The following is a 22229-nucleotide window of genomic DNA, read 5'->3' as shown; positions in this document are numbered from 1 at the left end:
ACACAAAGAAACCTTGTCTCACTGGGTAGTAATGGCAGATGGCTTTAATTCCAGCACTCAGGAAGGAAGGCAGAAGCAGGAGGTTCTCTGATTCTGAGGCTAGCCTGGTCTACAGAGATAATTCCAGAACAGTCTAGGTTGTTATACAGCGAAATCCCATTGAGGAAAGGGGGAGGCATTCTAAATCTAAGTATCTCAGAAAATCTCATGCTGTATCAGTTGTTCCCTCTTCCTACATAAGCAGTAGCACTCTTCTAGAGCACAAATGAACGTTACAGCCATTGGTGTACTTTATTTCCTATATGAAGACAAAATAACTAATGTTCTCTGATGTGCTCAGCACTGAACACATGATTTAGTTTCAGAAGTAGAAATTATAATTCCCATTTTACAGATTAGAAGCTCAAATGTTCATAATGGCTGGGCTTTGGTGATATACATTTGCAATCTCAGTTTATAATCCCAAGCAGCATTCATGAGGAAAATGTGCAATGCTCAGACTGCAAATAAGCAAAGGCTACAACATGAGGCTTGGTCACACATATACAAAGTTGTTAAATAACTTGCTCAGTAAATGAGAATATACTGAAGTCTTTCTCTATTTCATTTTGCTTGGTTGGTTTTGTTCCTATGTTTGTTTTTGTTTGTTTGTTTTGTTTTTGAGATAGTGTTTCTTACTTATCCTGCCTGGCCCCAAACTTGCTATGTAGACTGGGCTGCCTCTGCCTCCCCAGTCCTGGAATAAGGCTCATCACCATATCCAACAGGTTTTGTTGTTATTGAGTTTCGGCTTTATTTTGTGTGATTTGCTTGTTTGTTTTGGAAGAGTAGAAATTTATTTCAATTTTTACAATGGTAAAACATCAATCTTCTATCCCAGAGTTCTCATTCAGCTGCCTTTCAACCAGTAAGGTGCACATCCACTGTTGCCACAGAAGTCCTTTCAGGGTGAACTTTGTATAAAACTTGCACAATGAATTTAATCAAGATGACTCCTGATACCATCATTTAAAAGATCTCCACAATCTGAATCCAAGCCAAGCCATCAAAATGAAAATATGCAACTAGCCGTAAAAATGATGGCCTGGGGGCTGGAGAGATGGCTCAACGGTTAAGAGCATTGCCTGCTCTTCCAAAGGTCCTGAGTTCAATTCCCGGCAACCACATGGTGGCTCACAACCATCTGTAATGATGTCTGGTGCCCTCTTCTGGCCTGCAGACATACGCGCAGACAGAATATTGTATACATAATAAATAAAATGATGGCCTGGAACAGAAGGACATTCCTACTACCTTCCAAGTACTGAAATTAATATTGTTGTTTTACATTTTTACATTTACGTGCAAGTTGGTGCCTGCATGTATGTCTGTGCATCACATGCCTGCCTGGTGGCCGTGGAGGCCAGAAGAGGCTGTCAGATCCCCTGGAACTAGAGTTCTGAGACAGCTGTGAGCTGTCATGTGGGTACAGGGATCTGAACCTGAGACCTCTACAAGGTTTCAGTGTGCAACCCTGGCGGGCCTTGAATTCATTTTGTAGTCCAAGTCAGCCTCCAACTTGAAGCAACCCCCCATCCATCCACCTCAGCTTACCAGGAGTTACACTTGCTTGTAATTGCTACCCAGCTGTCAAACCCAAGTCTTCCAGTGAAAAACCTTTTACTTATTTTGGGGCATGCTGGCCCTGAGCTCACCATGACCTTGAACTTTTAGTCCACCTGCTGCCTTCGAAGTGAAGAGTGTACAGGTGTGTACCGCCACACCCAGTTTATATGTTGCTATGGATCAAATCCAGAACTTTATGGATGCTAGATAAGCACTCTACCACCTAGATACAACCCCAGGCCCTGTCTATACCACACTATCAAGTTCTCTCTAAACTGTTACTGGTTCTCAGTAGAGGATGACCTTGAATTCCTGTTCCTCCCGCTCCACCTGCCAAGAGCTGGGATTAAAGCTGTGTGCCACCACAGCCAGTTTATGGAAATGTATTTATAAAGAAACCAAAAGTTTTCAGTGAGTTCCTACTGCTTTTTTTGTTTTTCTTGAGGGTGGTGGCACATTTCAGTAATCCTACCTCTTCAGAGGACCAAGAATTCAAGGTTAGTCTCCAGGGCCAGCCTGGCCTACAAGTGAACTGACTTCAAACAAACAAAAATGCTCTTTAGAATATTTCTGGGAATGAAAGAGAACACTGCCACTTACTGGCTAACTGATTTTACTGAGCTTTATTTTGTCATCTGTAAAAGAGATTAAAAAGCAACCAAGTCTAAAGACTGAGATAAAGTACTGATCATGTTAACCAGCTCATATAGTCATTAATTTACTTACTTCTCTCTCTCTTTTTCTTTTTAAGACAGGGTTTCTCTACGTAGCTATACTGGGACTGGCTCTGCAGACTAAATTGGCCTCAAACTCATATATCTACCTGCCTCTGCCTCCCAAGTGCTTGGATTATAGGGATGTGCCACCACACCCAGTTCATTTACTTAATTTTAGAGACAGGGTCGGAAATAACCCAACCTAACTGCCTTACAGCAAGCAGTACCATGCCCAGTACAGGGATTGCTGAGGATCAAACCCAGGGTTTTGTGCACTCTTCCAAACTACACACATTCCCAGCACTAACTGGTTAACAGGTTTTTAATAGTAATGCCCAAGTTCTTCTCATCCTCTGAATGCTAGCAGCAAAATTCTGAGACTTACTAGCCAACTTTAAGACTTGCCTTCAGAGCTGGGCGGTGGTGGCGCATGCCTTTAATCCCAGCACTCAAGAGGTAGAGGCAGGTGGACATCTGTGAGTTCGAGGCCAGCCTGGTCTACAAGAGCTAGTTCCAGGTCAGGTAACAAAGCTATGGAGAAACGGGGGGGGGGGGGGGGGGGGGAGAACACCGGACTTGTCTTCTGGATAAATGAGATGGCTTTGCACACTCGGTGGGTGTAAGTGCTTACTGAACTCCCTACGTAGCCCAGGCTGACTTCAAGCTTAAAACTTCTAATTCTCAGGGTTGGAGAGATTGTTCAGCAGTTAAGAGAACTGACTGCTCTTCCAGAGGATCCAGATTCAATTCCAAGCACCCACATGGCAGCCCACAACTGTTTGTAACTCTAGTTCCAGGGGATCTGACACCATCACACAGATATACATGCAGGCAAAAAAAACACCAATGCACATTAAATAAGAATAAATAAATCATTTAAAAAGTTTTTTATTTTCTTGACTTCAAGCTCATATAAATAAATAAATTGTAAGTATGTGTTATTTTGTCATTATTATTACAACTATTGTGGCAGGGGGTGGTGCTACGGATGAAGTCGAAGGCCCTGAAAGCATGCACTCTACTACTGAGGTACAGCCCAGCCCAGTCACATAATTCTTTCTAGTTACATTATTCCCTATTTAAAAAAAAAAATGTTCAAAAACTAGTCTGAGAACAGGCAAGATGGTTAAATGGATGAAGACACTTGTCTCCAAACTGGAGACAAGTTGTGCAAATTGTTCCATGACTTCCATACGTGTGATGTGGCATGTGCACACACACTAAATAAAAGTTTACACACACACACACAAACTAGGTTTGAATTCTTCAAGATGTAGAACAGTAGTTCTTGATCTGTGATTTGGGACCCCTTCAGGATCATTGAACACCATTGGAAAACACATAAACTCACATTATGATTCATAATAATAGTGAAATTACAGTTATGAAGAAGCAATGAAAATGCTTTCATGGGTGGGGTCACCCATAAATGGGTGGCAGCACTACGAAGGCTAAAAACCACTGATGTAGAAGGAGCACAGTAAACTAAAACAATGGAATTCAATCTCTTAAAAACAAATTTACTTTAGAATATAGACAGAAGCCAGGCATGGTGGCTCACTCCTGGGACTGCTGAAAATTTGAGGCTGCCACAGTCCACACAAGGCTAGGCTAGCTTGCACTACAACAGTATGAGACCATGTTTCACCCTCCATTAAAGAAAGAAAGAAAGAGAGAGAGAGAGAGAGAGAGAAGACAAGACAAGACAAGGAAATCTAGAAGATATGTAGATTTTACTAGGTACATACATGTATCACATAATGACAAAGAAACATTCTGGGAAGTGAGACCTTGAGCTATTTCTGAAGTCATGTGTAAACATGGGTTTATACACATACAATGCTATAAACTACTACACTCCTGAGCTATGTGGCAAAGGCATGGTCCTATGTGCAGTTTCAAAATACTCATGATTGCACTGTGAGTATTCAGTATCCTGGGGGCTGGTTCCAGCACTCTCCCACACCGAAATGAAGTACTGTTTGACATAACCCATTCACATTTTCATATACTATAAGTCACCACTAGGGTGTGTATAAATGTAACATATAAGTAGGAGGTGAGCAGCTATTTAGGAAAGGGTCACAAGGGAAAAATTCTGGTTGTGCTCAGGACAACATGACCACCACAGACTCAACTACATAGCACAGAAGCAAATCAGATGACAGTGAGAGAGAACAGGGTCTGTGAGAGAGGGTGAGGCAGCCCCCAACAGTGTCCCTACACACTACTTCATTATCCTGGATTCAAAGCGCTAGGTCCAAAGCAAATTCAAGTTCTGCTTTTTGCAGGTTCTAGCCCATGGTTGTTAAATACAATGATGCAGAAGCCAGTGCCAAAAAAAAAAAAAACAAAAACAATTTAACAATCTCAAATTGTTGTTTTATAGGAAAATGGAGCTTGTGAAATTTCCAGAATAAAACAAAACCAGATAGTCCAAGCCTTTATCAGTAGGCAGAGGCAAAAAGATTGTGAGTTCAAGACTACCTGGGCTACACAGTGAGACCGACTCGAATAACCTGAACACAAAGCTGAGAGGGCTCAGCAGGTTACAGTGCTTATAGCTCTTGCACAGGGCCAAGGTTTGGTTCCCCGCACCCACATGTGGCTCACAACCACCTGTAACTCCAGTTCCAAAGGATCTGATGCTTTCTTCTAATTGACCTCCATGGGTTCCTGCACACATGGGTAGACACACACACTCAGGCTCACACACATATACGTAAAACTTTTTAAGAAAAGATTAACAACAATAAAAAAGCAGCAAAATTTACATGCTATACCATATATGAACCTTGAAAATGTTACATGAAAGCAGCTAGTAATAAGTGGATACGTACATTAGCATTCCTTTATATAAAATAGGCAAATCTGCCGGGCATAGTGTTGCATGCCTTTAACCCCAGCACTCAGGAGGCTTAAGCAGGCTGGTATCTGTGAGTTGTAGGGCAGCCAGAGCTATATAGTAAGACCCTGTCTCAAAAAAGAAAAAAAAAAGTCTAAGACAGAAACAGATTGCTGTGCTGTGGAAAGAGGAAACAAGGAGTGATACTTAAGAAGCTCCTTAAAAGACCTTTCTTTTGAAGTGCCTGGTTAAAGAGCGATGATAGTTAACATATACTGCATATACTGAAAATATCTCAACTGTGTCTAATCAACCTAAACTGCGATCATATCTCAAAAAGGTTATTATGGGAGGGGTATGGAAGTTGTACAATCTCAGTCCCGTGGAGGCTGAGGCAGGAAGATCTCAAGATTCAGGTCACACTGATCAAAAAACAAACAAACAAAAAAAGACAGTCAAGACCAGAAGGAAGGGAAGCGGGAGGAACCAGCATCAGCAACCCACAAAGAAAATTAGGAACGTAAATCAAGGAGTTACTACCTGAAAAAAACTCTAAAACACCAGCGATGTTTTAGAGTTCAACTTCCAAATTCCTTCCCCTATTCCTAACATGCACAAAAATGTAAATCAAAGAATCCTGAGCACAGTTGGTTCTTCACTAAAATAGTTAAATGCCTTCTTCGGTTCTATCCAACTTCTAAACTGTAGGGGGCTTCCATCCTCCGTGATTACGGAAGTAGTACTTTTCATCAGCAAGCTCAAGAAGGAATTGTCAAAATAAGATGACACTTGCTTAGCCGCACAGCCAAAGCCTTCAAAGCCAAGAGGGGATGTCACAGACACATTTCTTAAGTCTGTGCACGTGTTAGCCTGTCCCTATCTAACACGAGCCGGCAACTTGCACCATTCACCCGTATCGCGGCTCGCTCCCAACAAACTGATACTCATACTATTATGCCCATTAGATCTCATTCGTTTAAACTGACAGGTAGAACCCTCACCCGGTTCACAGGCCAGCCTCCGCCCTGCCCCTCCCCACCTCCAAACCCACACACGTGTTAGCCCGACACCGCCCCACCGGGTCCCACGTGCACCTGGTCTAACACTCCCCACGTGTGGGTGCTCCACGGGCTTCCTCGAGTAGCTGAAGTCACCCATGACCCCAGGGCTCCAGAGGTACGAGAAAAAGCCGAGGCCCCAGGTCCCTGAGGTCCCAACCCTATGGGGAGTGTCCACACCCATCCTCTCTACTAACCCCAACAAATCCAAGGGCCGGGGGCGACGGCCCCTTTAAGACGCGGCCCAGTCGTCGCCCGCAGAGAGGGGCGCATAGGGGCCTACACTACACCCCCTCCGTTCACCCGCCCACGTCTACTCAAACCTCACCTCGGGCCGAGGGGCCCCGCCGCCGCGGCGGCGGCGGAGGGGGGGCGGGGTGCGGGCGGGGTCCGGAGGGGGGGGTCGCCCCGCCGACTGTGGAGCTGCGGTTCGCTCTCTGAGGCCGAGGGACGGTGACTGCGTTGGACGGGAACGCTCCTAGCTCGCTCCCTCGGCGGCTCCTGGAACCCCAAGATGGCGGCGGCGCTGAGGCGGCTGCGGGCGCTGGGCCGGCGGCGGCGGCGGCCACTTTCACTCACTGAGAGGAGCGGAGCAGGGACACGGGGAGCCATGGCGGGGGGGAGGAGAGGCGCCATAGCCAGGCCAGAACAATCGAGCAGCTACTCGGCCGGCTTACCCCCGCCCCGCCCACGCTCACTGCTAGTCGCCAGCCCGTGTCCACCCACAGTGCCGCTACGGTCGGCCTCGTGCAGCTTGAACCCCGCCGCTGCCGCCTGACGCCCCTCGCGGACCGAAGTTCTGGGGGAGACCCTCATCTATACTATCTGAGTGCAGATTGGTCGGGGCTGGGACTGGCGAAGATTGCCGAAAGGCGACGGGGAGGAGGAGGATGTCATCGCTAGAGTGAGCAAGCACATCTCGCGGGAGCAAATGTCGCGAGAGCTCAGCGGCCCTGCAACCGCCGAAGAAAGGTTACTTTTCCCGGAAGTAACGTCAATGGAACCCGCCCAAGATCCTGGGAATAATTTTGTTCTTGCGGGTTGTAGCCGGGAGGGGCTACCTGACATTCCTCGGGAAGTTTTCCCCAGGTAGTGGGCGGACCTGGAAATCAGCTTGGGCGTGTCCTTGTAGTTGCCAAGACGTTGTTTGCCTTGGGGACGTCGCCAGGTCGTCTTCCTGACGGCAGTGCCCACCCTGGGCGCAGGGGCGCTTGAACCTTCCCTGCCCTTTCCATTTCCCTAGTGGGGTGAGTCGCCACCACACGAGCGGCCGCAGAGTTTTTTGGGGGGAGGGTGTGTGTGTGTGTTTCGTTGTTATTTTCTCTGGGTTTGTTTTGAGACAGTCTCGCACTGTCGCCCAGGCTGGCATCAGGCTCGGGAAGAGTCTACTGCCTCAGCCTCCCGAGCGCTGAAATTACAGTGTGCGCCACCATACCCAGCTCTCTTTCTATCTGTATTTGATAGACACTCGGTTTGGAGACGTATAAAGAATTGTTGGACTCCACCCTTTCGTTTTCTGTGCCTTGTACTGTGCCTTGAGCGACTCCAATTCAGCCCAGGGCTCATCCTTTGGAACTGAACAGATTATAAAATGAAAGACTAGAAAAAGGAAGAAATTTGCCTTTTTAAAGATAGGGTTTCTCTGTGTAGCCCTGGCTGTCCCGGGAGACAGGACAGGTCTGTAGACCAGGCTGGCTTTGAACTCACAGAGAACCGCCTACCTCTGCCTTCCAACTGCTGGGATGTTTCTTGACCTCAGTTTGCCTTAAATTCAGGAGAACATTTCCTGTGAAGGAGACTTTAAATTATACAGTGTAACAGTAACAGTTATTTTGTAAGAGGGTCCAGCGAGACAATGAAGTAGATAAAATCACTTGGCGCCAATTTTGACAACTTGAGCTCAACTCCTGAACCCTTAATGGTACAAGGAGCGAGCTGACTCCTTATTGGTTTTTGATCTCCACATACATGCTGTAGCACGAGCTTGTGCTATGCATACACACACACACACACACACACAAATGAAATTTTTAAATATTACAAGAATGATTCTGCAAAAATCAAAGCGAGTAGAAAGGGAAGCCTATATCTCATCTTTGGGAAAAAAAAAAGAAGAAGACAAGTGGAAAGAAAGCCTCCAAGAGCCTTGTTGTGCAAGAAATGGCCTGCTCAGTACAGATGCAAAAAAATCATGTTTCTAGAGGCAAAAAAAAAAAAAAAGCCTGATCTTGCCCTGCTTGGAACCAAATGTGAATTAACCGCAAATGCTGAAAGTCCACCAGTGGCTCCCCTACCACGAGCTCAGCTGCAGGGAGAATAGATGAGGAAAACTGGAAAGAATGGTCTCTCCCAGCTGTCACGGTGCCGCCAATGCGTGTGTGTGGATATATATATCTACACATATATATTACTATTATTTTCTACTTCTGATCAATTTAATTGTAACAAGAATACCCATGTTAAGATAATTCATTCCACATGAAAAATGTTTGCCTCCATTTCAGCTGCCTAACACCTCCTTTGGACTAATATTCAGGCACTCCTGAACATTATGATAATAGCTGAAGCCAAGGGTTCCATCTAGTATGTCAACTGAATCGTTCTAGACTAGGGGCAAATGAACCTATACCCACAGTACATATACTGTATGAGACCTGGGCTTTTTCTAATTCAGTTTGATTTGGTCTGGTCTGATTTGGATTATTGCACCGACAGAGAGACTTATCAGGCTGGAAAAACTTTACAATAGCTGCCTGTGGACTGGCCTTTGAAAAGTACAGAAGATCCCTATTCATAAAACTTAAAGGAGGGGTGAGGTATTGCTGAATTACAGAGTCTTGACAAAGCATTGAAAGTTAATCAAAAGCCTCTGAATGACTCTTCGAATAAAATTGGGAGTATTGCCAGGCAGCCATGGCGCACATCTTTAATCTCAGCACTTGGGAGGCAGAGGCAAGCAGATCTCTGTGAGTTCAAGGCCAGCCTGATCTACAGAGAGTGAGTTCCAGGACAGGCCCCAAAGCTACAGAGAAACCCTGTCTTGAAAAACGAAAAAACGAACGAATGAATGAATGAATAAAAATAAATAATAAAAAATTGGAGTATTCTGTCTGACCTACTGGTGCTGTCTAGATGCCAAACTTGAGAGTCTCTCCCCACCCAAAAAAAGATAAACACCAGTTTTAACAGCCAAAGTGTTCCTGGTGATAAACTGAAAACTACAAAAGGTGGGTGGTGTTTTAAGAATGTGTTTATGGGCTGGAGAGATGGCACATCAGTAAAAGAGCACTCTTAAAGAGGACCTAGGTTTGGTTCACAGCACCCACAGGATGGCTCACAATCATCTATAACTCCGGTTCCAGGGTATTTTGGGCCTCTGGGGAACTAGACATGTATAATACACATACATGCATGCTAAAAGTCATACACACAAAATGGAGGATGGTGGAGATCTGTCTGTTCACTCCATGTGATTCAAGCATCCATGTACATACAATACACTATACAAACAAAAACAAAGTCAAGCTGAAGAATCTAAAAGAATTGGAAAAACAAGGTTAACTCTGCTATTCAAACCACCCAATTAGAAGGAGGAATTTCTGATGAAAAATGAAGAAATCCAACCGTTCTCTTAGATGTCATTTGCCCTCTATTGTGCTGCAAAGATGACTCGGTGGTCAAGAGCACTTGCTGCTTTTGTAAGCAGACAGAAATTCAACTCCCAGAACCAGTATCAGACAACTCAAAACCACCTGTTACTCCAGCTCCAGGGTATTTAACACCCTCTTACACAAGCAAATAATGTAATTAGGTGTGGTGGTGCATGCATTTAATTCTAGCACTCATGAGGCAAAAGGCTCTCTGAGTTTTAGATCAGTTAGGGCTATATAGTGAGATGCTAAGTTTTAAAAAAAAATGTTTCTGGGTGTGGTGTTACACACCTTTAATCCCACCACTCAGGAAGACAGAGGTAAGTGAAACTCTGAGTTCGAGGCCAGCCTGGTCTACAGAGCAAGTTCCAGGACAGCCAGGGCTGCAACGGAGAAACGCTGTCTCAAAAAGAAAAAAAAAAGGTTTAGATATTTTAAATGGTCTCCCGTATCCCCACAGGAGCTGTGGTACAAATGACAGTGATGAACAAGTTAATATGGGATGGCTAATTTTGTCGTAAACACCCATCTCCTAATTTTAAAAAGTGAGGTGTTTCTGTGGGAAAAACACTTGGCGTGCAAGACTGACAACCTAAAATCAGTCTCCAGAATGGGCGACAGAAGAGAACAGACTTTTGAAAGTTGTCTTCTGACTTTCACATGTGTGCTGTGATGTGCATACATACACAGTCATACACATTAGTAGTAATACCATATGACTATGAGGGAGCCAGGTGAGGCCTTAACCTAGCCTTCCGTAGTGTCTGGGTTGCCACCTTGGTGAAAGCTTTGAGCATAACTTTCAATATATGCCTGAATGTCCAGTTCTTCTACTTGACTTGCTCACAAAATAATTTAGGTAACTTTTCATCAGGCTGAGTAGGGGTAGCAATGTGACCTGAACTTGCCTTTACCTTGCAGAAGTTACCGCTATACAAAACTCGAGTCTATAGGGGGGGTGGGGGCAAGGAAACAACTTGGACCAGGTAAGAGAGGCCATAAAACTGATGGAAGCCACGAAATACCCAAACTACCTTGATTGAGTAATCCTAAAGGAGGGCCATGAAATACATAGCCTCACAATACCCTTCAGAGGAATGTGTCACTCCTGGTGGACTTTCAAGTTTAAAAGAAGTCGTAAGACCAAGCCATTTTTCATATAACATTCCCATCTTTCTAGTGCAAATGCTGAATTATGAAAAAAGGTTTGTGTCAGGAATATAGGTCAAATAGTAAAAGATTCTTGTCCATTCCCCACCCCCCAGACCTTACACTCTCTTAAACCCCTTTTGGAAGACTTCTATTGGTGTATTATGCTAGACTTAAAGGATGCTTTTTTTTCCCTTGGTTTTTCAAGACAGGATTCCTCCATGTAACCATCCTGGTGTGAATACCAAAGGTACATTTTAAGTTTTAATTACTGTGCTTAAGAGATCCATGAAAGAAAAAAAAAATGCCTCTGATCTGCAAGCCCCTTGCCCAAGAACAGATAGTTCCTGAAATGGTGGAGGCTGTTGTTAGTGGGAGAAAACAAGTCACAGGTTTTCATTCCACTACTCAAGTTTGTTTGCACCAAATATGCTTGATCACATGTGGGTGGGAGGTTCCCAGGCAGGAAATATGTCAGGATGTAAGCTTGCCCCTAATTGGACCTGATGAGAAATACTTAAGTTGCTGCAAACCCTGAGTCGGCCATTTTCCTGTGAAACCAGAGATGTGCCTGTCTAGAGAGTCCATCAACTTGGCCACTATTTAATTAAAGCTTGCTTCAAATTTGGCTTCAAATTGTGATAATGGTCTTATTCTCAATTGGTAACTTTTTCTGGAGGCCCCAGTGAGATTCAGACCACCCACACAGATTCTAAAGCTGAACCTTTACTCCGGAACTCCAAGGCTGAGGCCACTACAGGAGGCATATGCCTTCAGACATTCCTAGGCTCCAAAGCTGCCTTCATTTCACGGACTGTTGGAGTGAACTACATGCTGAGAAATGAAGGAAGCAAATACAGAGGCCTCCAAGTGAGTCATAGTCAGGTTCTGTTTGTAGGATCCCTGTCTGGAACGTGGAGGGGGTTCGACGTGAACCCGTTATTTTCCTGTCTAAGGCATGTAGGAAGATGTCACCCACCCACCTGGTTCTGGTTGAAGTTTTGTCTGTTTCTCCATGAAAGTTGTTTCTGCTCACTGTTGGAAAGTGCTGTCTGTCTGTGTTTTCTAGTGTGTCTGTAAGTTTGTTAACAATATTTTTGCTTTCTCTTTGTGCCAGCCACCAGGCACCACACTGTCACGCCTGCTTTTAGGACTGGGGCTCAGAATTTATCTCTGAGTTCTCTGGTCACAGGATTTGGATTAGAAGGAGTTAAGATGTCTTTTTGGTGTGAACATTAAAATAGTTTTCTGCTGCTCTATTTTATTAGAAGGCTATCTCTAGACTTGTGTTATGGCTCTCCCTTCTCTAGACCCAGGCATACTTATTTAAGTTTCCTTTATGTCCCCTGTCAGTCTGAGCCACCTGACTCTGACAGGGAGAAGAAAGCAAAGCAGAACAGTCAAAAAATTAGACTTGGTTTATGTGAAGATTCTGTACCTGAAGATTTATAAGTTTATTTTGTTGAATATGGTTAAAGTTTATAAAACCTGTAAAAAAATGTTAACTAAAATCCACTAGCACTGAGAGTTGATAGTTAAAATCTATGCATTAGGTATTCTTAAAAGAACTATGTGGCAATGTTCCATTTCGGGATATAAGTAACATGGTTTGCCACCATCGAGGTGAAAGAATTGGTGCTATAAATCATTTATATTTGCTTAGGAGATATTAAGTCACACAAAATAAAATTTAATTAACGGAACTGTGTCCAAAATATCCCACAGATGACTAGCACACTAACCAGGCCTGTTGCAGAGATTTAGGTGCTAAAATGAATGCTGATGTCTATCCAGCAAGACTGACTCCAGTTGGGCTCCATTCCTATAACAAAGAGAGACTGCCATTACTTACAGTTGCCCATTAGGCTCATCCCCAGAGCACAGAGAACTCTCAAGGACACTCAAAGGTAGCAGCACAGAGTCACAAAAACATCAAGTCCTCACCTGCCCTTATTAACAAAGGCATAATCCTGCCACGTGGGAAAAATGAACCTGAGTAACAACTATTAAAAAAGAATAATATTGATGTATTTAAGAAATAATTTAGTCAGGTGTGGTGGAAAAACAAGAGAGAGAGAAAGAGAAAATCTCCAGTATTTTTTGCTGTGTAAAACTCTCATCTGTTCATGTTCAGTTTCCTGTCTCTGTTTAGACTGTTCAAAGTGAAGCTGGGCATGGTGGTACACACCTTCAATCCCATCACTAGGGTGGCAGAGACAAGCTGATCTCTGTGAGTTCAATGCCAGCCTGATCTACAAAGAGAGTTCCAGAACAACCAGGGCTGTTATACAGAGAAATCCTGTCCCGAAAAATAAACAAACAAAAACATTGTTCAAAGTGTAATCTGGGACATTAAAGAGATTTAAGAAGGAGAGTATTTATGGAGTGCATAAGCCTAAGGTACATAAAGTCGGTAAAATCTTGAAGGCACACTCTATATTAAATATTATATATAAAGATTTCCCTTATAATCTTAAGTGTTCAGAGTGATTTCTCACAGGGAAGGCATATTAATACTAATTCTACAATAAATATGCCCCACTAGTCTCTGAAGTAACCAAAGACTAAAAGGTGTGTGACCCAAATACAGATTTAAAATTTCTTTTTATAAAGGCAATAGAGGAGCTGAGGATATAGCTCAGTTGGTTGGGTGCCTTCCCAGCATGCACAAGTCCCTTAGTTTGATAGCATAACACCACTTTAAACCAGGCATGGCAGTACACACTCCATTAATGCGGAGGTGAAGCAGGAGGACCAGAAATTCAAAGTCATCCTCAGCAACATAGCCAGCCCAAGACTGGGCTACATGATACCCTAACCCCCAACCCCCTAAAGAAGGAAAGAAAAAAGGTAATCCTACCACTCAGAAAACTAAAACAGGACAGTCCCTAAGTTTCATATGGGAACCTGTCTCAAAACAAACCCCAAAACAACTGTTAACAAACAACTGTTAACAGTCAGGCAGGCATGGTGGAGCGTGTATTTAATCCCAGCACTCCCGCAGAGGCAGAGAGATTTCTGTCAGTTCAAGGCCAGCCTGGTCTACAGTGTAACACAGAAAGAACAACGTAGAAAGACCTTGTCTCAAAAAAGAAAAAAGTTAGCCATGGCAGTGGTGGTGCGCGCCTTTAATCCTAGCACTTGGGAGGCACAGGTAAGAGGTTCTCTGTGAGTTTGAGGCCAGCCTGGTCTACAAGAGCTAGTTCCAGGACAGCCTCCAAAGTTAAAGAGAAACCCTGTCTCAGGGGGAAAGAAAAAAAAAACAAGAAAAAAAAGTTAAACTATGGAGTTAAGCAGATGATTCAGGGATGAGGAGAGCTTGCTGCTCTTCTGGGGACTGGAGTTAGGTTTCTAGCACCCATGTCAGGCAAGTCTGTGAATCCCAATAATCGAGAATAAGACCACTACCACAGTTTAAGCCAAATTTGAGACAAACTTGATTTTTTTTTTGTTTTTGTTTTTTGTTTTTGTTTTTCAAGACAGGGTTTCTCTATAGCTTTGGACCCTGTCCTGGAACTAGCTTTTCCAGGTTGGCCTCGAACTCACAAAAATCAGCCTGCCTCTGCTTCCCGAGTGCTGGGATTAAAGGCGTGTGCCACCACCACCCAGCAGCAAACTTGATTTTTATTGGGGTGCACCCAAGAGCTGGCCAGCAACTGCCTCTTAATTAAGTCAGCTTAAAGAAAGCAGCAGCAAATCCATTTCTTGGGCCCCTTTTAAGGAGTAAAATCATAAGTAGTGGCAAAGCAGGTTTACAGAAGAGACACAACGGGGCAATAAGGAAATGCAGAAAAAAAAATCTCATAAGGCATCATGTGGTCAACATGTGATTAGGGAGAGTGATTAGGGAAGCTTCACGAATGGTAAGAGTATTTTTAAAAAACAAGTCAGGGTCACGGCTTGGTGTCTTAGGGTTTCTAATACTGTGAAGAGACTTGACCATGGCAACTCTTATAAAGAAAACATTTAATTGAGGTGGCTCACTTACAGTGTCAGAGGTTCAGTTCATTATCATCATGATAATGAACCAGCAGCTTGCAGGTAGATGCAGTGCTGGAGCTGAGCATGCTACATCTTGCAAGCAACCTGAAGTTAGCTGACACACTGGGTGGTATCCTGAGCATAGGAAACCTCAAAGCCCACCCCACCCCTCCACCCCCCATCCCCCACTCCCACCCCCCTCACCCCTACCCTCCACCCCCTTCCCCCACCCCGCAACAAAAGCACACCTCTTCATAGTGCCACTCCCTATGAGCTTATGGGGGCCAATTACATTCAAACTACCACAATTGGGAGAGGCCAGGCTCTAGGAAACAAACTTAAAAATAGCAGCTCCGTGTTGCGGAATATCTGATCACGCTGTGACAATCCGAGACTGTTAATAAAGTTAACCTTGAATCAGGACAGAGTCAGCAACTAACTGACCGGACTGAGCCATAGAGAAGTCAGCTAGACACAGCTGGAGTCAGATGTACAGACTGGAAAAAGGTAAAGATCCACGTAGCAGAACAAAGATTAATGGAAACAGGTTAATTTAAGTTATAAGAGCTAGTTGGGAACAAGCCTAAGCTAAAGGCCAAGCTTTCACAATTAAATAAGTCTCTCTGTCATTATTGGGGGCTGGCACCCCAAATAAAGTCTGAAAAGAAAGTCAAACAACAACTCAGATCTTACAGTAAATAGGAACTTATTTTTGCCGGGCAGTGGTGATGCATGCCTTCAGTCCCAGCACTCAGAAGGCAGAGATAGGCAGATCTCTGAGTTTGAAGCCAGTCTGGCCTGCAGAGCAAGTTCCAGTACAACCAAGGCTACACAAAGAAACCCCCTCTCAGGAAGGAAGGAAGGAAGGAAGGAGGGAGGGAGGGAGGGAGGGAGGGAGGAAGGATGAAGGAAGGAAGGAAGGAAGGAAGGAAGGAAGGAGGAAGGAAGGAAGGAAGGAGGGAGGGAGGGAGGGGGGAGGGAGGGAGGGAGGGAGGGAGGAAGGAAGGAAGGAAGGAAGGAAGAAGGAAGAAGGAAGGAAGGAGAAGGAAGGAAGGAAGAAAGGAAGAAGGAAGGAAGGAAGGAAGGAAGGAAGGAAGAAGGAAGGAAGGAAGGAAGGAAGAAGGAAGGAAGGAAGGAAGGAAGGAAGGAAGGAAGGAAGGAAAACTTATTTTTAACAACACAGCAGAATGACTTCTGCTTTCAAAATGGAGAGTCAGGCAGGTTCCTCATTTCCCCTTTGACTTATGCTTCCCTATCAAGTCTTTGATATGGGGTTTCCTTTTAGAGAAATCAGAGATTAAAATAGCACATTCTAGTAAATTGCTGACAACCAGGAGTATGTTTCAGTAACAGGTATCACCCTAGAACCCAAATTGGAGGGGGAGTTGGGAGGGCCATATGGGACTCCCTGGTGGGTGTGGGGAGGGGAAAAGATGGAGAGGTAGGGAAGAGCTATGTAGGGAGGAGATAGGTGGAGACAAAGAAGAGCTAGATAGTGGGGTAGGGGTAGGGGCAGATAGGGGTAGAGTGAGGTCATGGGGGCGGGGGACTGGAGCAGCTAGGAGGGGAGAAAGGGGTAAAGATGGTTATAGAGAGGGAAGAGGTATTCTTCCTCCTGTGAGTCCTACAGAACAGTTTTCACAGGGGCCTTGTTACTTCAGGCTCTTGAAGGGTCAAAACCAGAATTTAAGCCAAATTTGAAGCAAGCTTGATTTTTATTCGGGTGCACCTAAGAGCTGGCCAGTGACTGCCTCCTAAATTGGCTCAAAGAGAGTAGCAGCGAATCCATCTCTTGGGCCCCTTTAAGAAGTAAAATCACAAGTAGTTGCCAAGTAGGTTTCCAGAAGAGACACAATGGGGCAATAAGAAAATGAAAAAAAAAAAAAAAACCTCAGAAAGCATCATGTGATCACCATGTGATTAGCAAGGATTCAGGGAGGGCAAATAGAAACAGGTCAAGGTCATGAGTTGTGGAAGGTTGGGTTCCAGAAAACAGACTTAAAAACAGCAACTCAGCTCTTAGCAGCAACTAGAAAGTTAATTTTAACAACACAGTAGAATGACTCCTGCTTTCAAAATGTAGTCAGGCAGGTTCCTCAGCCACCACTGCCTGGAACTCTAGCCAGCCTTCAACTACACAGTGGGCATATACTTATATCCATGTAAATAAAATAAATAAAAAATATTTTTAGAAGGCAAAAGACAACTGACTTGCCTCATGTAGGGGGGAATGTGTACATAATTGTACTTAGCTATGTATTTGTCATTTTCTGGAAAACTAGCCTTAATGGTTTCTGCTTGCATTTACACTGTTACTTGAACCTGTGTACACACAGATAACTCTAAGGGTGATCTATACGCTGCCTAAAACAAGACATCTAATTGATGGTATTTTCTGAAACTGGTTGTTTCATTGATGTGGGATTTCCCTCTGTATGCTGTGAATATACTTGGTTAATAAAAGAACTGCTTTGGGCCTATAGCAGAGCTATAGGGGAACAGAGTTAGGTGGGGAAAACTAAACTGAATGCTGGGAGAAAAAAGGCAGAGTCAAGGAGAAGCCATGTAGCCCTGCCAGAGACAGACGCTGGATGGAATGTTACCTGGTAAGCCACAGCCACATGATTAATAGAAATGGGTTAAATGAATATGTAAGAGCTAGCCAATAAGAAGTTAGAACTAATAAGCCAAGCAGTGATTTAATTAATACAGTTTCTGTGTGATTATTTCGGGTCTGAGCTGCCAGGTGGCCGGGAAACAAACTAATGGTTCTCCCACAACACTTCATCACCATACTGACCTCTTGGTTTTCCCTCTGTTTCTGGCAGAATATCTGATAAACTGGGGAATCTTTGAAGAACCCCATGAGTGTCTATGACTGAATAGCTGCAGAAGATGGAGAACCTGCCTATTAGGCTCTCAAGGCAGCCTCTATGAACCTATCAGTCCCAAAACACTAAACATTAGTGTTATGATCTGGTGGCCTGGTCTGTCACTTGGGTACCTGTCCCTTTAAGAGACAAGTCCTGCCCACTCCCACCCCACCTTCCTCTGAGGGAAGTAGATATCCCACCTCCTCCAGCCTGTACTTTCTTTCCATCTCTCTCCTAAAGAGGTAATTTCTGCTCTCTCTTTCCTTCCCCCTTCTCCCCTTCGCCCTTTCACTTTCTCTCTATAACCCACTAAATAAACTCTAAAGTCTCTCTGCATGATGTATCTGTCTGTCTCTCGCCCGCCACGGTCTCCCACCTGCCAAGTCCCTCTAAGGCCTTAGGGAACTTGCTGAGGCCTGAAGGACCTGTCCAGGCCTCAGGTCATCCACCACCTTGTGGGACTGGCCTTCCCCCTAAAAAGAATAACATTGGTTCTGTGAGTCAGATTTGAACTGAGGTTGCACTGCACTCACTGAGCATTGCATTCATTTTTGTGGTCCCAGGCACCTTGGATACTGCTCCCTTTTTGGACTAGTACCTTTCGAGGGGCTGCCCTTTCTCAAGTTCTCCCTTAGCTCTGCACGTACTAAGTGGTGCATCTGTTTTTGGAGTCAGGGCCCCTTGTATATTTTTCTGCTTCATTGCTTCCCATATCTAGAAACATGAGCAGACCACTTGGAGTGTTCCTCACACTGTTCGGTTTTTTTTGGGTTTTGTTGTTGGTGGTGGTTTTTTGTTTTTGTTTTTGTTTTTGTTTTTTCAGACCTCTTCTAAGTGGTCCTTGCTGTCCATGCTGCTCTGAGCAGTCCCTAGCCCCTGGTTCCTGAGTCTACAGGCCAGGAATCAGCTTGGCTTTATAATCAACCCCCCGCCCCCATGCTAGCCTGGTGATGTCTAGCTAGTTGCCTTAGGGTTTTCACCATTCTCACGTTTTCAGCTATGGAAAGCAAACCACATTTCTAACTTCTACCAGCAGATGGCTAAATTTAAATAATCACAACATGTGGACAACTATGGCTGCACCATTTCTTTTGCTCTTAACAAAGGGAGGAGCCAGAAGTTCTGCCCCTAGTCAAAGAGCACTGGCAGTAGGCTCTCCACATGGAGTCCTGCCCCTAGCCAGCTTCCTTTTGCTCACTTTTCATTTAACTAAATGTGTATAAAACTTAAAGTCAACTGGGTACAAATGAATGTATAGTTACTGTTAAACATTATAATTGTCTGTTCATTGTATCTCAGTCCAGACTACAAAAACAGTAATTCTCAAGTTTTAAATTGGTATATACATTTAAGTCTCTTACAAAAAAATAAGGTATATATAATCCAATTCTGCTTTAAAATATATTAATCTGTTTTCTAATATTGTCAGTTCCACCGTTCAGCTTCTATTGCAAACAGTTTTTTCCTTCTTTGTCTTTCAGAAGTACAAATATCACCTGTTAAGTTGAGAGCCAGTACAGTCAAGCTTGGACCCAGCTCTCCAGGAATACGCTATGCTGTAGTTATAACTTACCTATACCCGATAAACAGCCCTCAACTGCTCAGAGATCTGGGGAATATGGCATTTAAATGTTTAATTGTTGGTATTGGCATAAGAACAGACAGGAGGACCAATAGTACCAAATAAAAGACCCATCTATCAATCCAAACATCTTTAAATACCTGATCTTTGATAAAGAAGCAAAAAATATCAAATGGTAAAAAGGAAGCATATTTAACAAATGGTGCTGGCATAACTGGATACCAACATGTAGAAGAATGAAAATAGACCCATATCTATCACCATGCACAAAACTCAAGTCCAGGGGCTGGAGAGATGGCTCAGCGGTTAAGAGCATTGCCTGCTCCTCCAAAGGTCTTGAGTTCAATTCCCAGCAACCACATGGTGGCTCACACCATCTAAAATTAGATCTGATGCCTTCTTCTGGCCTGTAGGCAGATACACAGACAGAATATTGTATACATAATAAATAAATATTTTTAAAAAATCAAGTCCAAATGGATCAAAGACTTCAACATAAAGCCAGCCACACTGAACCTTATAGAAGAGAAAGTGGGATGTGTACTTGAACATATTGGCACAGGGAACCACTCCCTAAATAGAACCCCTGCAGCACAGACACTGAGAAAAACATTTAATAAATGGGACCTCCTGAAACTGAAAAGCTTCTGTAAAGCAAAGGACACAGTTAACGAGACAAAACGACAGCCTACAGAACGAGAAAAGATCTTCACTAACCCCACATCAGACAGAGGTCTGATCTCCAAAATATACAAAGAACTCAAGAAATTGGACACCAAAAGATCACATAATCCATTTTAAAAAAAATGGAGTACAGACCTAAACAGAGAACTCTCAATAGAGGAATCTAAAATGGCTGAAAGACACTTAAGGAAATGTTCACCATCCTTAGTCAGAGAAATGCAAATCAAAACAACTCTGAGAATTCATTTTACACCTGTAAAAATGGCCAAAATCAAAATCACTGATGACAGTTTATGCTGGAGAGGTTGTGGGAAAAAGGGAACACTTCTGCATTGCTGGTGGGAATGCAAGCTGGTACAACTGGATGTCAGTGTGGCGATTTCTCAGAAAATTAGGAAACAACCTTCTCCAAGACCCAGCAATACCACTTTTGGGTATATATCCAAAGGATGCTCAATCGTACCACAATGATATGTGCTCACCTATGTTCATAGCAGCTTTGTTTGTCATAACCAGAACCTGGAAACAACCTAAATGCCCCTCGACCGAAGAATGGATAAGAAAAATGTACATTTACACAGCCTGCAAACCATAATCCCAGAGAATTTAGACAACAATGAGGACACTAAGAAAGACTTACATAGATCTAATCTACATGGGAAGTAGAAAGTAGAAAAAGACAAGATCTCCTGAGTAAATTGGGAGCATAGGGACTTTGGGGGAGGATTGAAGGGAGGAGGAGAGTGACAGGGAGGAGAGCAGAGAAAAATGTGGAGCTCAATAAATATCAATAAAAACTGGAAAAAATGTTTAATTGTTAAAAGACTTTATAACAGGTTGGCTCCTAGCAGCACTCTGTTTCCTACAAAGAAGACAGAAGACAGATGGGCACAGAACAACGTTCCTCTACAAGTCACTTCATCAACTGCCAAGTGATGACCACTGGGTAAAACTGCCTTTCATCTAAACTGAAGATCTCCAGACACGGACAGAATGACTGTATTCAACAGCCTAGTGGCTCAGGTCTAGGTAGGCTTGTCTTCCTACAGATTTCTAACCCACAATATCTTCTAAAACCTGGCAGGCCCTGTGCTAAGCAGCAAAAGGCAAATATGACCCTCAGTGACCATGGAGGACCCTGAGGAGTAGCTCTGGGTGCCAACCAAGCAAGTTCTCTGTTGTTTTTTAATCAATAACTGAAGTAAAATTTATCCTTCTCAAGGATCTCTGATACAGTTTGACAGCTGAGAAGTTTTGTCAGTTTAAAAGGACAGCTTCATCAAACAAATTTCCATAAGATACAAATGCAAGTTATTTGTGTACCGGCTAGTTATAAAAGTGTGAGGATACATATAAGTTATCAAATTTTTTCTCATGCTGCCTTTCATAGTCTTAAAGACAATTTTCATTATGTAAAAATATCTGTCACAATCATTCTGGTATAAATATGCTGCTATTTAAAACTTAAGCTTTCATAAACTCAAAAAATTCTTGTGAGTTTCAGGGAGCCAAATTGAAGTATCCACCTCAAACAGGTCAGATACACCCCCTCTGAATTCCCTAGTCCTAAATTTTTTCTTTCTAAACTTAACTTTGTCCTCTGTTTTGCCAACACGTTGCCAGGTTCAAGAGACACTGGACAGTTCCATACCACAAACCCTGGACAGGAGTAAAGAGACCAGCTACCCCAGGATGTGACCAGCACCCAGCTTTCTCAGGTCCCCCACCCTGTCCAGGAAGCAGTCTTGAGAATCCACTGTCCCAATTCCTTTAACTTGTTGTACCTAATTTCCCACCTTTTATTGTAAGAAAGAGATGGGAATGTTATGATCTGCTGGCTGGTCTGTAGCCTGGGAACCCAGTTCCTTTAAGAGACAAACCCCTGACCAGGCAGTGGTGGCACATGTGTTTAATCCCAGCACTCGGGAGGCAGAGACAGGTGGATCTCTGTGAGACCAGCCTGGTCTACAAGAGCTAGTTCTAGGACAGGTTCCAAAGCTACGGGGAAACCCTGTCTCAAAAAACCAAAGAGAGAGAGAGAGAGAGAGAGAGAGAGAGAGAGAGAGAGAGAGAGAGAGAGAGAGAG

General features: G+C 43.8%; 1 protein-coding gene and 2 long non-coding RNA genes across 3 annotated transcripts in view; 2 read left to right on the top strand and 1 right to left on the bottom strand.

The window, feature by feature from the left end:
• Positions 1-7142, bottom strand: part of Ino80 (INO80 complex ATPase subunit) — a 117473-nt gene extending 110331 nt beyond the window's left edge. The window contains exon 1 of the mRNA XM_085696449.2: positions 6553-7142. The gene's annotated coding sequence lies outside the window, so the exon portion shown is untranslated. The remainder of the gene's footprint in view (positions 1-6552) is intronic.
• Positions 6238-21518, top strand: LOC148120657 (uncharacterized). The gene is made up of 2 exons (XR_015739106.1): positions 6238-6342; positions 19359-21518. It is a non-coding gene; the product is annotated as an uncharacterized LOC148120657 (long non-coding RNA).
• LOC146892594 (uncharacterized) lies at positions 15383-18207 on the top strand. The gene is made up of 2 exons (XR_015004059.2): positions 15383-15511; positions 17833-18207. It is a non-coding gene; the product is annotated as an uncharacterized LOC146892594 (long non-coding RNA).
• Positions 21519-22229: the final 711 nt, after the last annotated feature.

This window comes from Myodes glareolus, chromosome 10 (genome assembly GCF_982192425.1).
Source record: "Myodes glareolus chromosome 10, mMyoGla1.1, whole genome shotgun sequence".
NCBI classification, from domain to species: Eukaryota; Metazoa; Chordata; class Mammalia; order Rodentia; family Cricetidae; genus Myodes; species Myodes glareolus.
Note: the sequence above shows the minus strand (reverse complement) of the source record. Positions and strands in the feature narration are given on the sequence as shown.